This window comes from Lissotriton helveticus, chromosome 5_1, assembly GCF_964261635.1.
Source record: "Lissotriton helveticus chromosome 5_1, aLisHel1.1, whole genome shotgun sequence".
Lineage (NCBI taxonomy): Eukaryota > Metazoa > Chordata > Amphibia > Caudata > Salamandridae > Lissotriton > Lissotriton helveticus.
In genome coordinates this window covers 2027994841-2028008364 of record NC_136065.1, presented here as the reverse complement: position 1 = coordinate 2028008364, position 13524 = coordinate 2027994841, and the positions used below count along the sequence as shown (strand labels likewise).

The 13524-nt window shown below is 44.8% G+C and overlaps 1 pseudogene; it reads right to left on the bottom strand.

The window, feature by feature from the left end:
- Positions 1 to 13166, bottom strand: part of LOC144753955 (E3 ubiquitin-protein ligase TRIM39-like) — a 487783-nt pseudogene extending 474617 nt beyond the window's left edge.
- Between the last annotated feature and the right edge of the window lie 358 nt (positions 13167 to 13524).

Here is a 13524-nt window from a genome sequence, read left to right as displayed (position 1 = left end):
TATAATGAGGGACACCGACCTTCGAGTGCAGGAAATATTCCCCGGAGACCCCTACAAAGGGAAGAGGTCAGGTCCACAAGTGTAGGAGGGGATTATCTAATTCCTCCTTATACTGAGAATCTAGGACCCGTAGAAACCAGAAGTATTTACCCAAGGAGACCAATTGGTGGGTAGATGGGACATTCACGGGAAGGAGATTTTTGCTCTCGTCCCCCCTACGGAGGTGAGGTGAGGTCCTTAGGTTTAGGATTGCCGTTAGTGCAGCCCCGGGATGAGGAAGATCAGAGAATTCTAGGCACAGGAAGTTTGTTTCAGAAACCTAATTATGGCGGAGGACCAAGTGAGACACATCCCACTGCCCCGAGTTATGCTCCCATTCTAACCCCGCAGGTGTTACATGACAAATCCTTGGACAGGTTATTAGAAGAGAAAGAGCGGGAAGCGCTAGCAAACCAGAGAGCTGAGATAATACAGAAAATGTCACAGCTCAATGCAAGTCCTGAAGCCTTGACGATCCCAGTAACGATCGGACCGGTGGTTCCGTTGTACGGGGACCGTCAAGGAAGTCCGAAAACTCCAGTAATTACTCCTGTCATTGCACCGACCAGACCAGAACCATTAATTGTAGATGACCAGACAAGTGAGTGCGAGTCAGAGGTCTCGCTGCTAGATCTGCCCGTTAGAAATACAGGAAAAAGGATACAGAAAAGACATAATCCTTTTAGCGCGAGGGAAATTCAGATGGAATCGACCTCAGGTACTAAGAGTGTCACATTGGTGACTCCTGAAGAAATCGAAAGATGGAGTCAAGAATTTGAAAAACAAGCGTCCCCAACGAAACCTTTAGATCTCTACAAGCTGAGAATAGAAATAGAGGAATTGATGGCAGGAAACGTAGGATTAGATAGATTAAATACCTACTCTGAAGACGAAATGCTGTTTATCTGCAAGAGTCTCACCCGAAATACCCGAGTGCTTCATGAAAAACTGACAGACACTGCTGCTAGCATGGGAATAGATATTTCAAAATCAAAACCACTGCAGAAGCCATATAGGGCAGATTTCTCAGACAAGGATTTGGAAAACTTGAATGTTTTAGGAAAGAAAGCACAGGTCAAGGAACTATTGACCGTATTGCAAAAATGGGGAGATGTGGAAAGGTGGAAAGCCAGATGGGTCAAGAAAAAGGATGAGGCCAGGTCCAGGCAGGCAACTCCCGAATTCTTGCTAAAGGAAGCTGACAAACCAGAACAGTTATGCCCTATGCGCGAAGTACCAGGTGGAAAATATGTGCACGTTCCATGGTCCAGACAGGATATTGTGTCCTTTACTAACGATTTCCCGAAATTACGAGAAAAGCCCGTGGATTGGTATAGGCAGGTAGAAAGATTCGTGAAAGTGCAAAAATGCCTGTGGAAGGACCTGGATGGGCTCTTCGACATAGTGGTCCCTGTGGATCTATGGACCGAGTGTAAAATAGCCATAGCTTGGCCGAGTGAAGAATACCCAAGAGATGACAAAACAGGGGAACCATTGAAAGAAGTGATGAGAAAATATGAACAAGTAATTCAGCATCTGAAGGTAAAAGTGCCCACAAAGGAAACCGATTGGACCAAGATAGATAGAACCACGCAGGAAAGAGACGAGACAGTGCACTCCTTTTATGAAAGACTGTTGCAGGTGTTCAAAACATACAGCGGTATAGATAACATCGAGATGAAAGATATGACACATTTTATTTACAGGTTTGTAAATGGTTTAAGACCCGAAATTTGTCAATGGATAAAAGATAACAAAATCTGTTGGCATACTAAAAAGATGGATGAGGTCCTACGGTACGCAAAGTACTGTGAGGACGAGATGGCAGAAAAGAAAAAGGCTCTCAAGGAGAAGGTTATGTGGGCTCAAGTGAAGCTCGCAGAACAGCAGGAAAAACAATTGAATAAAATGGCCAAAACTACTCAGAATCCAGGTCCTGGGGGTGGGGGTGGAGGAAAGCCCCGGCCCAAAATGAGCAGGGAGGAGGCAAAGAAGAAATTTCCCTGCCACCAGTGCGGAGAAATTGGACACTGGCGAGACAAGTGTCCCTATTTGCAGGATGATAACTCTCAAACACCTGATTTAACTCCACAGACGCAGAATGAAAGACCAAGAAAGACCCAACAACAGGTAAAAATGATTCAGTTGCCCCGAGCACCAAAGCCAGTATTTAAGGGAAAATCCACGCAGGGTGAGGACGTAGAAATCTGGGGGAGCAATGAGAACAGAAATGCAGCAACTTCGCAGTATTTACTAAATGATACCTTCTTTTGTGATGACCAGTACTGACGGGGCCTGAGAGGGGAGGACGAGGAGTGCGTACTTGGCGTCTCCTTGCCGGTAGACCAGTCAGGACCATACATTGAAGGAAAGGTTGACGGAAATGATGTCACCTTTCTGTTGGACACTGGCGCTACCCGTTCTACTGTAAGAACAGTGGACGTTCCAAACCTACCCCTCTCGGGAGAAGCAATCCAAGTAGTGGGGGTATCTAATCAACTGATTAGTACTCCTGTTACCGAGCCCATGGAGATCTCAATTGGAAACTTTAAAGAAATGCATAGATTTGTCGTTTGTGACACCAGTCCAGTGAACTTACTGGGACGTGATTTGCTGTGCAAAATGAACTGTACCATCTTTTGCACACCAAAGGGTGTTGAAATTCAGACCCCAGATGAAGATGGCATTTATAAATTAATGTTAATCAGACCCGACTCAGAAATTAAACGAATGACTATGCAGGATTTGCCCAAAGAACTCCAAGAAACAGTGAAGCCAGAGGTATGGGACTTTACCGGGAAAGATGTAGGATTAATGAAAAACGTAGACCCCATACAGATAGCAATAAAGGACAATGCAGTATACCCTAATACTAAACCCTACAGAATGAATGCAGAAGTGAGAGCAGGTGTTGCCCTGGAAATACAGAAACTGCTAGAAGGAAACATCATACAGGAAGTGATGATTAGCCCATGCAACTCACCAATTATGGGCATCAAAAAGCCTAGTGGCAAGTACAGAGTAGTGCAGGACCTAAGAAAGGTAAACAAGATAGTGGTTCCTTGCTGCCCTATTGTCCCGAACCCAGCAGTGATCCTGTATCAGATTCCCTGGGATGCTGAGTGGTTCACTGTGATAGACCTATGTCATGCATTCTTTTCCATCCCCTTGCATCCAGACAGCAAATTTCTTTTCTCATTTGCTTTCAACAGTCACGTGTATGTCTGGAATAGGGTCCCCCAGGGGTACATCTTTAATCAGATCTTGAAAAAATGCTTGGAAACTTTGGTCTTACCTGGAAATTCTGTTCTGGTGCAATACATTGTCGACCTCTTGGTGGCGTCCAAAAGTCATAAAGATTGTGTGATTGACACCATTGCCCTGCTGAATCACCTGAGTGAGAAGGGACATAAAGTGGCTCCTGAAAAATTACAGTTCTGTGCAAAATCAGTGAAATATCTGGGGCACCAGATAGAAAAAGGCATCAGGAAAGTAACGTCAGAAAGAGTGAGATAACTCAAAAGATGCAGTTACCCCGTACTCAGAAAGAAATCAGAATGTTCCTTGGAGTGATAGGATACTGCAGGCAATGGATTGTGGGATTTGCAGTCCTAGCTAGGCCTTTGATAAAAATGACCAAGAGAGGAACACCGGATATTGTAGTATGGGATGATGAAAGCTTAACAGCCTTCACAAAATTGCGAGATTGTCTGTGTACAGCCCCTGCGTTGGGAATGCCAGACTATTCCAAGGAATTTGCCCTGTTCTGTGACACTCGCGATAATTGCGCATTGTCAGTCCTAACCCAAGAACATGGCACGACCAGAAGGCCTGTGGCATATTTCTCTGCCACCCTGGATCCAGTGGCTGCTGGATTACCAGGATGTCTGAAAGCAGTAGCTGCTACCTGCACAAGTTTAGAACAGAGTGAATCCATTGTCATGGGACATCCTGTAACTGTGTATGTTCCGCATGGAGTGGTGATTTTACTAACAAGAACGAAAACTCAGTATCTCACCCCTAGTCGGCTGACTAAATACGAGAGGATTCTCGTGGGTGCTGCAAATATAACAATTGTCCGGTGCAACATTCTGAACCCCGCCACTCTGCTTCCCAACTCAATGGATATGGAAGATGGGGAGGAAGATGAGCATAACTGCATTGATTTAACAGAATTCTGCACAAAACCACGCCCAGACATTAAAGAAACACCTTTGCCTATACATGACAAGGAATTGTTTGTGGATGGTTCATGCCTAAGACATGAACAAGGAGGCCTGAATGCTGCCTATGCTGTAGTCTCCTTAACCAAAATTGAAGAAGCAGGTTATTTATTTGGAATAAAGTCTGCACAAGTAGCCGAATTGATCGCCATGATAAAAGCTTGCAAATTGGGAAAAAACGAACGCATAACAGTGTATACTGACAGTCAGTACTGTTATGGAGTTGTGCATGACTTTGGCCAATTATGGCTACAGAGGGAGTTCCTGACTTCATCAGGTACCCCTATTCGAAATGGAAAAGTTGTTCAAGACCTTTTAGAGGCAATCCAGTTACCAAAGGAATTGGCAGTGGTCAAGTGTGTTGCTCATAAGAAGGGCCTTGACCCTGTATCTTTGGGAAATGATTTCGCTGATCGAGTGGCAAAATTATGCGCCACTGATCGACTGATCATCAATCCGAAACGGGGGGGGCCGGAAACAGCTGCCAACTTCGAGTGTTTGAAGAAGTGCCTACATGGGATGAAGTGAGAGAATGGCAGCAGGCGACACCCTGGCAAGAGAGAGAGAAGTGGAAGGAAGAAGGGTGTAGACCAAGACGTGAGGATGGTGTCATCTTGGGCCCAAATGGTATGCCTGTGTTACCCAGACACTTGCTTGGCACAATGGCTAGATTGATACATGAAGGATCACACATTGGCAGGGACGCCATGATTCTGGTATTCCAACAGACTTGGTACAGCAAAAAGTTCAGGAAAGTAGCAGAGTCCCTCTGCCAGAGGTGCTTGTCATGTCAACAGCTCAATGCAGGCAAGAGAACAATGGTGGAACTAGGAAAAATTGGGAGGTCAGGGGGTCCCTTTGTGAGAATACAGGTTGATTTCATCACCATGCCACGTTGTGAGGGGAAGCGATATGTCCTTGTCATTGTCTGCCTATTTTCAAAGTGGGTGGAAGCTTACCCTACTCCCCAAAGTGACGCACTGACAGTAGCCAAGTGTTTACTGAAAGAACTGATACCTAGATTCGGGGTTCCAGTCACTATTGAATCAGATAGAGGCCGACATTTTCAGAATGATGTGATCGATCAGCTCTGTAAGGCCTTTGGGATCTCGCAAAAACTCCACTGTGCATATCATCCAGAGGCTTCAGGAGTGGTGGAACAAATAAACGGGACTATCAAAACAAGACTAGCGAAATTGTGTGATGCATCTGGCATGACTTGGGTAAAGGCCCTGCCACTTGTTCTGATGGGACTCCGAAGTATTCCAGACCGGAAAACAGGCCTGAGCCCCCATGAAATCCTGATGGGAAGAGTGATGAGACAAGCGTGGGAACCAGGAAGCAAACTGTTGAGTATTACTGATAATTTGGTGCTTGAATACTGCAAGAGATTAGGTGACCAAGTGCGTTATATCTCTCGCCAGATCGGAGAAGACGCCGTCGCCAATCCAACGACTCCTCTCCACAAACTGGTTCCAGGGGACTGGGTCAAAATCAAGAAGCATACTCGGTCGAGCTGCCTGGCACCAAGGTGGGGACTGAAGCGCCAAGTAATCCTGGTAACGACCACAGCAGTAAAGTGTGCAGGTGTACCCCATTGGATCCACGCCAGCCACACCCAGAAGGTACTACCAGACAAGGAGCCTGGAGAAGAAGACCGTCCAGCAGAGGGGCCTGCAGAAGCAAGACCAGAAGTAACTGACGCCGTACAGCCCAGTACCAGTCAAGCTGAGGGGTCCGCAGACGTTGGTCCAGGGGTAGTTGATGACGAGCTACCAAGAGTCAAGCCTGCTGAGGGGTTCCCAGAAGTTGGTCCAGAAGTAGCTGATGACGAGCTGCCAAGCATATGGCCAGATGAGTGGATACCCTTGATTGACCTCACCGAAGACCCCATCAGAACAAGGGAGCGAATTTGGGAAGGTAGAGAGTGGAATAGAGAGGAAAAGCAAGGCACAGGCGAAGAACCTCAGACTATTGAGATTCACATCAAAACTGAGGAAGGAGAAGGTCAGACAGGGACTGAGCAAATAATTGATACACCTCCACTGACTCCTGATGTCGAAAAGGGACAGACTAGACATAGTGTAATAGTTCGAGCAGAAGAAAATCAAGGGATCGAAGTGCTCGAACAGGATCAGATAGGGTTAGAAGAACGTGTTCAGGACACAGAAACAGAGACATTTGAAAAGCAAACACAAAACTCTCCTGAACAAGGCCAGTTTAGTAACCAGGCAGAAGAAACAGATACGAGCCCGGGAACTAGTCAGATAGGAAGGGAAGAAAAGGAAGCAGAATTGCCACAAGCAAATGAAAATAAAAGAGCAATAAAAGAAAACGAAATCCGAGTGCCAATTAAAAGACTTAAGAAAAGAAAGCACCTTGAGCCTGGATTCATAAAGAAATTGAGGCTAAGGATAAAAACGGTAGAAGAAAAACGTGCAGAAGAAAGGAGGAGTTCTCGCATAGCAGAGCAACCAGAAGACACTTCCAAAAGAAGGAGCGATCGAATAAAAAGACAAAACAAAAAGTACAAGTCTCCTGAATGGACGCTCGTTTTGGAAGAATTTGAAGATCTTGATATAACTGACGAAAGCGACAGAGAACCAGTCGCTGAATACTCTGCCGAAGAAAAAGACGAGCCACCGTGAAATTGCTCAAAATAAGCTACTCGTGCAGAGACACAAAGAGGGGTCGAGAAACTTCTTCTGAGCCAAAATGTCTGATTCAAACGTGAGTGGTAGACCTAGTCGCAGTTGTTGTAAAACATGCTGCAAGGTATGTGTATGTAGTATAATTATAGTGATATTAGTTTGGATAGGACTAACAGTTTTCATTCCTTTTGCGGTGAGCAAAAATACTAATATTTATCCTACTGAGATTGTAAATACTGACAATGAAGAGCTGACAACACAGAGTGTAGCAAGACATGAGAGAGCACTCAAACAAACAAAACGAGACCTAGAAGCATCAGATGAGGGAGGACTACATTATCATGGAGTTAAGAATAAGACACATTTAAATGTTTTCGCAAACTTGTTAATACACTATGTAGAGACTATGGAAATTGAGGATTGCTATGTCTGCATGAAGCTACCTACCTCTGTGGCTGAAGGCGTGACATACCATCACCTGCCCCTGACATACGGAATATCCTGTAGCATTTTAGCAAGCTTATTTTACAAAAGAGGACCGTTACAGTACTATTACTCTAACAATGACGTGATCTTTTCTGAACTTCCTATACGTGGGAACCTGAATCCTGTACATACCAAAAGTGACGTTACTCGCTATATGGGCGAATACTTCCTGACTATAGGTAATATAGACATAGGTGACGCACAAAGAGATAACTTGACCTGTTCTTTGCGTGAGCAGGAAAAGATGTTCCTGAACATGGCAGAGAAGAGGAGAATAAAAATACAAAGAAAGGCAGATGACGAAAGACAGAAAACGCCAAAATGGGCTGAGGACATGGAAGGCACCTCAAAGGGTGGGGCGGGACCTGCTCTGTTGCTGGATTTTGAAAGGAAGGGAAAGCTATGTCTTCACCGCGAGAAGACTAGCTATTATAATAACATTTTCATTGGTTCCAGTGAATGTGAACATAATTACAAGGTAATTGGAGGATGGGGTTTCAAAAATGGGTCAGAGCCTGTGTTTCCTGGAATTTATTATATATGTGGAGACAAGGCTTATTTCAAATTGCCGGATCACTGGTATGGAAGCTGCTATTTTGGCATTGTCTTCCCGAAAATATACCATGTGAATGAAGTTGCTGGAAGCAGTGAAAATACTAATGGCTTAGTGCGTAGTAAAAGAGAAAGCGTAGGTGAAATAATGGGTAGTATTTTCAGTGCACTGATACCTGGAGTGGGAGTGGTTCTGAACACTCACAGAATTTACAAATTGTCCACCATAGTGGATGTGTTGTCTACGGACACAGCTCATGGATTTCTGCGGGTCTATACCGAAATGGTTGCGATCAGATTAATGGTTTTGCAGAACAGACTTGCTCTTGACACCTTATTAGCAAAAGAGGGTGGAGTCTGCCGGATGTTGAAGGCGCAACATTGTTGCACTTACATTCCGGACAAAAGTGTGCAGCTCAAAAGATACGTGAAAAACATTACTAATTTGGAAAAGGAACTCAAACCACTCGAGGTTGACAGTGCCTGGAAGAGACTGGTAGATGGTCTCTCAAATGTAGGTCATTGGCTTGCTAGTTTAGGTAAAAGCTTATTGTTCAAGGTACTGATGACAATTGGAATTATAGGTCTTATCCTATTTTTCATATTTGTCTGTTGCAAATGCCGTAAGCACACCAGAAAGCATCAAGTGAATGCCAGAGGAGTGAAACGGAGTGTGGATGAGCTTGAATTAGAGGAAATGAATAATCAGATATACAAAAAGGTGAAAAATTCTCACCCTACCAAAAATGAAAAAGAGAAGCTGAATAGATTGCTGGAAGAGATAGAGTTGTATAAAGTGTGAGAAGTTGGCATCTGGTTCCATTATTTTTGTGATGATAGTAAATATCATCAAAGAGGGGATTGATAGAGCAAGCTTCGCATTGCGACTTGCTCGAGTCATGAACCTCGCCCGTGTGTAATCAATTAATAAAATTTGTACGTCTTACTAATCTTTATTTTCATATTCGAACGAAGTAGATGAAGCTTGCACATGTGTTTTCTAATACATCTAATCCGTGTTCCTAAAACATGGCCGCCGCTTGGAAAATTGCTTCTGCGCATGCGTCAGTCACACTCACGTGACCTGACGTAGTTATAAGTTTGGTGGGAAAAGGTGCGCATGCTTAAACACAGCTTTCGTGAATAACGTGGTGATGCTCTTGTGAACGTGTATATGTTGCTAATGTTTAAACTGCATAGTATATTTTTTATAATGATAAGTTTAAAGTACAAAACGAATGAGGTGTTTTTCATACCGTCACTTCTATGTTTTAATTTGTTTTCGCTTACTTTTCATGTATCCTCGACTCGGAGGGGTGCTGGGGCTGGGGAGTCCATCTTGGAGGGTATTTCTGCGCAGAATCACTAGAGGCTGCCATGACATTGAACTCAGGCCAAAGAAGGTTGATGCCAGAGCCACCATGGGAAAGTGCACCTTCACCCAGCAAAAGCATCATGATTATGTTCTATTGTATCGAAATGTATTCTTTCCATTGTATTCTCTGTGACTTCCCATGGGAACCCCAATCTTGCTAGGCGGTACCCAGAGATGCAAATTAGGCTTCCAAATAGTCTGTTTTGATTGGTGTGTTACCCAAATCCTACCTTAGGACCAATCCAAATTGAGGGATTCTGACACTTTGCAACATTGGGGGGTGGTACACCGTCCCAAAACAGTATATCTACCCTGGGTTCACCTAGGGAAATTGTCCGACTTGTCTGGTTTAGCTGACCTGTCACTGACCCAACGCACTCAATAGGTGACTGAAGATACAGAGCGCTGCGGAGCACTCTGTCCGAAATTTGACCATAGACTAAGGTTTTCCTAAACCTTAAAGGGCTGGCGGAGCACTTTTGCTGGGAGTTCGCTGACCCAATCGGGGTCTTGATCGATAGCTGCAGAGAGGGTGGAGCGCAGGCGTTGCTTCCGAACTGCGGGTGCCGGTCCTGTCCTGAGGGTCCTGTCCTGAGGGTCCTGTCCTGAGGGTCCTGTCCTGATCCTAATCTGGTCTTCCTGTCCTGTCCTGGGTGTCCATTCTGCACCTGCTGTCCATTGAAGGGTATCCTTCCTTGAGGGTTTCCTGTCCTTAACTGACCCGTGGCCAGGGTTTGGTTTCCACACCAGTCTAGGTAAATATTGCTCTGAAAACTCTGAATCTTGCACCTTTCTGAATTTCTGTCTTTTGCTTTAATAAAGACATACCTTTTGCATATGTTAATTTTCCATGCCTTTTTCCGCAACCGTTGAATCATAAAAGTCATTTGCATTTGCTTCATAACGTGTTCCTATGTTACCCTACCTGTTAGAAATTATATTTTGCATTGCAGTTTGTCATTTCCTGATATGGTCTAGAACATCCTTACTTAAACTGTCTAAAGAACTTTTTCCTTGAATGCATAGCGTGCTCTTCTTCATAGTTTCTCCTATAGATATATATATATATCCCGAAAATCCTGTCTCATTTCTTTTAGATAATTCTAGAATACTAGTCCTAATCAAAGCCTATCCCATCTTTAGTGATTCATCTTAAACGTTCTAATTTCTGATCCTTCATTTTGAATGTGTCCTGGTTCCATTAGTTTATAAATGGTTGCACTGACTTATTTGCTATTTAGCTATATACTTTCTGTTATTTGATTATTGATTGCTTAAATTACTGTGAATTTGATATTCTCTGAATTTTACTAAATTAGATAAAGACTTTAAAACTTCCAGTTGTCCGTGGTCATTTACAAAGAAATTTGAATATTATTTGTTGGGTTTGTATTTTGCTGCCTTTCCTTTTACAGCTAGCTCCCTGATCCATTGTGGTCATAGGTACCCGTATCGGTGGATGGTAAGTCGGGTACTCTGAAGAATAACGAAAGGAACTCTCAAATTATTGATAGTAGACCGTGAGGTCATCCGATCGATGTATATGGTGATTTGAAATATATGGGCCCGAAGCCGGAAGTGGCGAAATTATTGGTCGGGTGACCCGCGCGCTCTATCACTACAAACAGTTTCTTTGCAGAGACATTGGGTGGCAAGAAGATACTGTGATCTCTAAAATTAAAGAGCCATTAGAAAGATAGAGGCAGATGCGGCTCGCACTCTCGGTGGGGGGGGGGATTAAAATAAACAAAACTTACCGGGTCCGCCGTCCGCACCGCCTCTGCTACGACTCCCGAGTCCCGCATTGGCAATGGCGCCTTCAACGTTACCGCGTCACTGGAGTGGCAAGTGAAGTGAGCCAATCCAGCGCCAGGATTGGCTTAGGGCATGGTTATTCGCTGCCTGCCTGCCCATTAGGAGACCGAGGTTTGAGCCTGTGCTCAAACCTCGCCCTCCTAATGGGCATGCGCCAACCAGAGCAGCAGACACAAGTGCGCATGAGTGGGCACGGCTGAAAAATTTGCCTACTTTCCCACTCATGCGCACATGTGTCTGCTGCCTGCTCCTGACAATGCCTGTAGGTCAACATGACGCCAGACCGCCCACCCCTTCTGACTTTGAAGGGGTGGGCGGTCCGACGTCATGCTGACTGACATGATTGTCAATTCTCCCTCGGCGAGTCTGAACTTAAGTAAACTGAGAGTTTACTTAAGTTCAGAGACGCCGAGGGAGCTGCGGGCGGGGGCAACGCCCCCAATGGACCCACCGCCACTGCATCACAGGTGATTATCGCGCTTTAAAAATCCACATAACACAAGTGTTGTATAGTACTTTGCTTTGACTGATGTGATGAGTTGTCTGAGTGTTACCTAGAGCACCTTCGTTAACATGAGGTCATCCAGAGATCTGTTTTTCTTCCATTATCTTTCCTGTCAGCCGATGTGTCCTTTATTGACAACAAGGTCTTACGAGTATCCGGGTGCTGAAGGCTTTGGCTTGTACATGCATGTTTTATTTTAGGTGTAGATGTTCACACAGTTTTCCAAATTTTTTTTGAAGCTGTTTAGAAAAATATGATGTAAGACATGAAGTTGATACGGTGAAAGATGTGTTGAATCATTAGGTTGTCTATTTAGAAGTCTTTGAAAGATCTGAAGGTTTGGTGTTCTCTGTTCGGTTCGGTTTGTTGGTAGGATGTACAGCAATGTCCTAGGGATGGCTAAGTAGTCATTCCAGTGGTTTGCATTGGATTGCTGGTGATGCCGATAAGACATGGTTGAGGGTGTGTCCTTTGTAAGGTGTTGGCTGTGTGACATGCTGTACCACATTGAGTGTGTCAATGAGGTGGCGGACTGCATATTTTCCTAGTTACAAACTCGGAAGCTCTGGTATCTGGGACCACAAATGGCCCAGGTTATGAATACAAACCTCTGGTGAACAGAGATGGTGCAGGTGGAGCTGGAGGTGGCCCAAGAGTAGTGGCAAATTGTGACATCTTTTTTTACCAGACACAATCCTCCTTTGCTGTTCCAGCATAAAGCTGCTACTTCCTCTCACCTACTAACAAGCTTTGCAGTATTCTGGAACTGTCCTTTCAGAGGTGGAGGGAGTGTGCGTCGACAGAGGAAGACTTCGAGGTTAGTGCTACGGTGGGTGAGTCTAGATTTACCCTATGCATTCTGGGATGTGTAATCCTGCTTTTATGAGGAAGATAACACTACAAGTCGCAGAAAAAGAAAGAACATGTTATGGGGCAGCTAATCATGCTTAACGAGGAAAATTAGTAAACTATGAATATGCAGGTGCAAAACAAAATAAAAACGTTTCTTAATAATCTATAGAAGGCCAAATCTGTGGCATACACGCGTTGTAATCCTGGGCAGCCTTTGTATTTAGATGCGTTTTGCCCACCCCGATCATCTGGATTTTACGCACCTTGTACTCCTGGGCAGCCTCTTGCACGGGAAGTACTGAATGAGCTTTGTGGACCCTGGACTCTCAACAGATCAGACAGATGGGCTCCTGGTCATCTTCACAGAACAGTTTCAGCTTCTCCTCGTGTTCTCTGCACAGATGCTCCCCCTCGACGGTCGCACTCGGGGTGTGAAGCTGTTTCAACAGCTCCACTATGTTTCCCAAATGTCTGATGGGTCTTAAGGTTTTGATCGGAAATGTTTCTCTGCACTCAGGGCAGGGGAAGTCTGTCTGCAGCCCCTCTCAGCACCGAGTGATACAGGACAAACAGAAGACATGTCCACACTCCACTAACACGGGGTCTGTGAAATAGTCCAGGCAAACGGAGCAGGAGGCCTCCTCCTTAAACTGGCTGTTTGACGCCATTTTTCTATAGAAAAAGTTTCGTTTCTTGCAATCTGTGAAGTGGGCGTGTCTCTATTCTTTCACCGCACTAATGTACGGAGCAGCCGGGGTGGGAGTGTTACAGGGCGTGTCTTCCACCGCAGGGGCCTCGCCTCATCTGTAACTGGGAGGCTCTGCAGCGGACGTGGGAACGGCTACAACTGATCTGGGCCTATCGTTGATCAATGTCTGCCTGATTTCTCGGGTCTTCCGACAAATTACACGGACCCTCAAAACAAATTGAGATACAGTACTTCCGTTTAAGCTACTACAGGTTATCTTGCCTTAAGGAGTTCAACCACAGAAGTCTTTCGGACAAAAATAATAATCTTTGATGAGC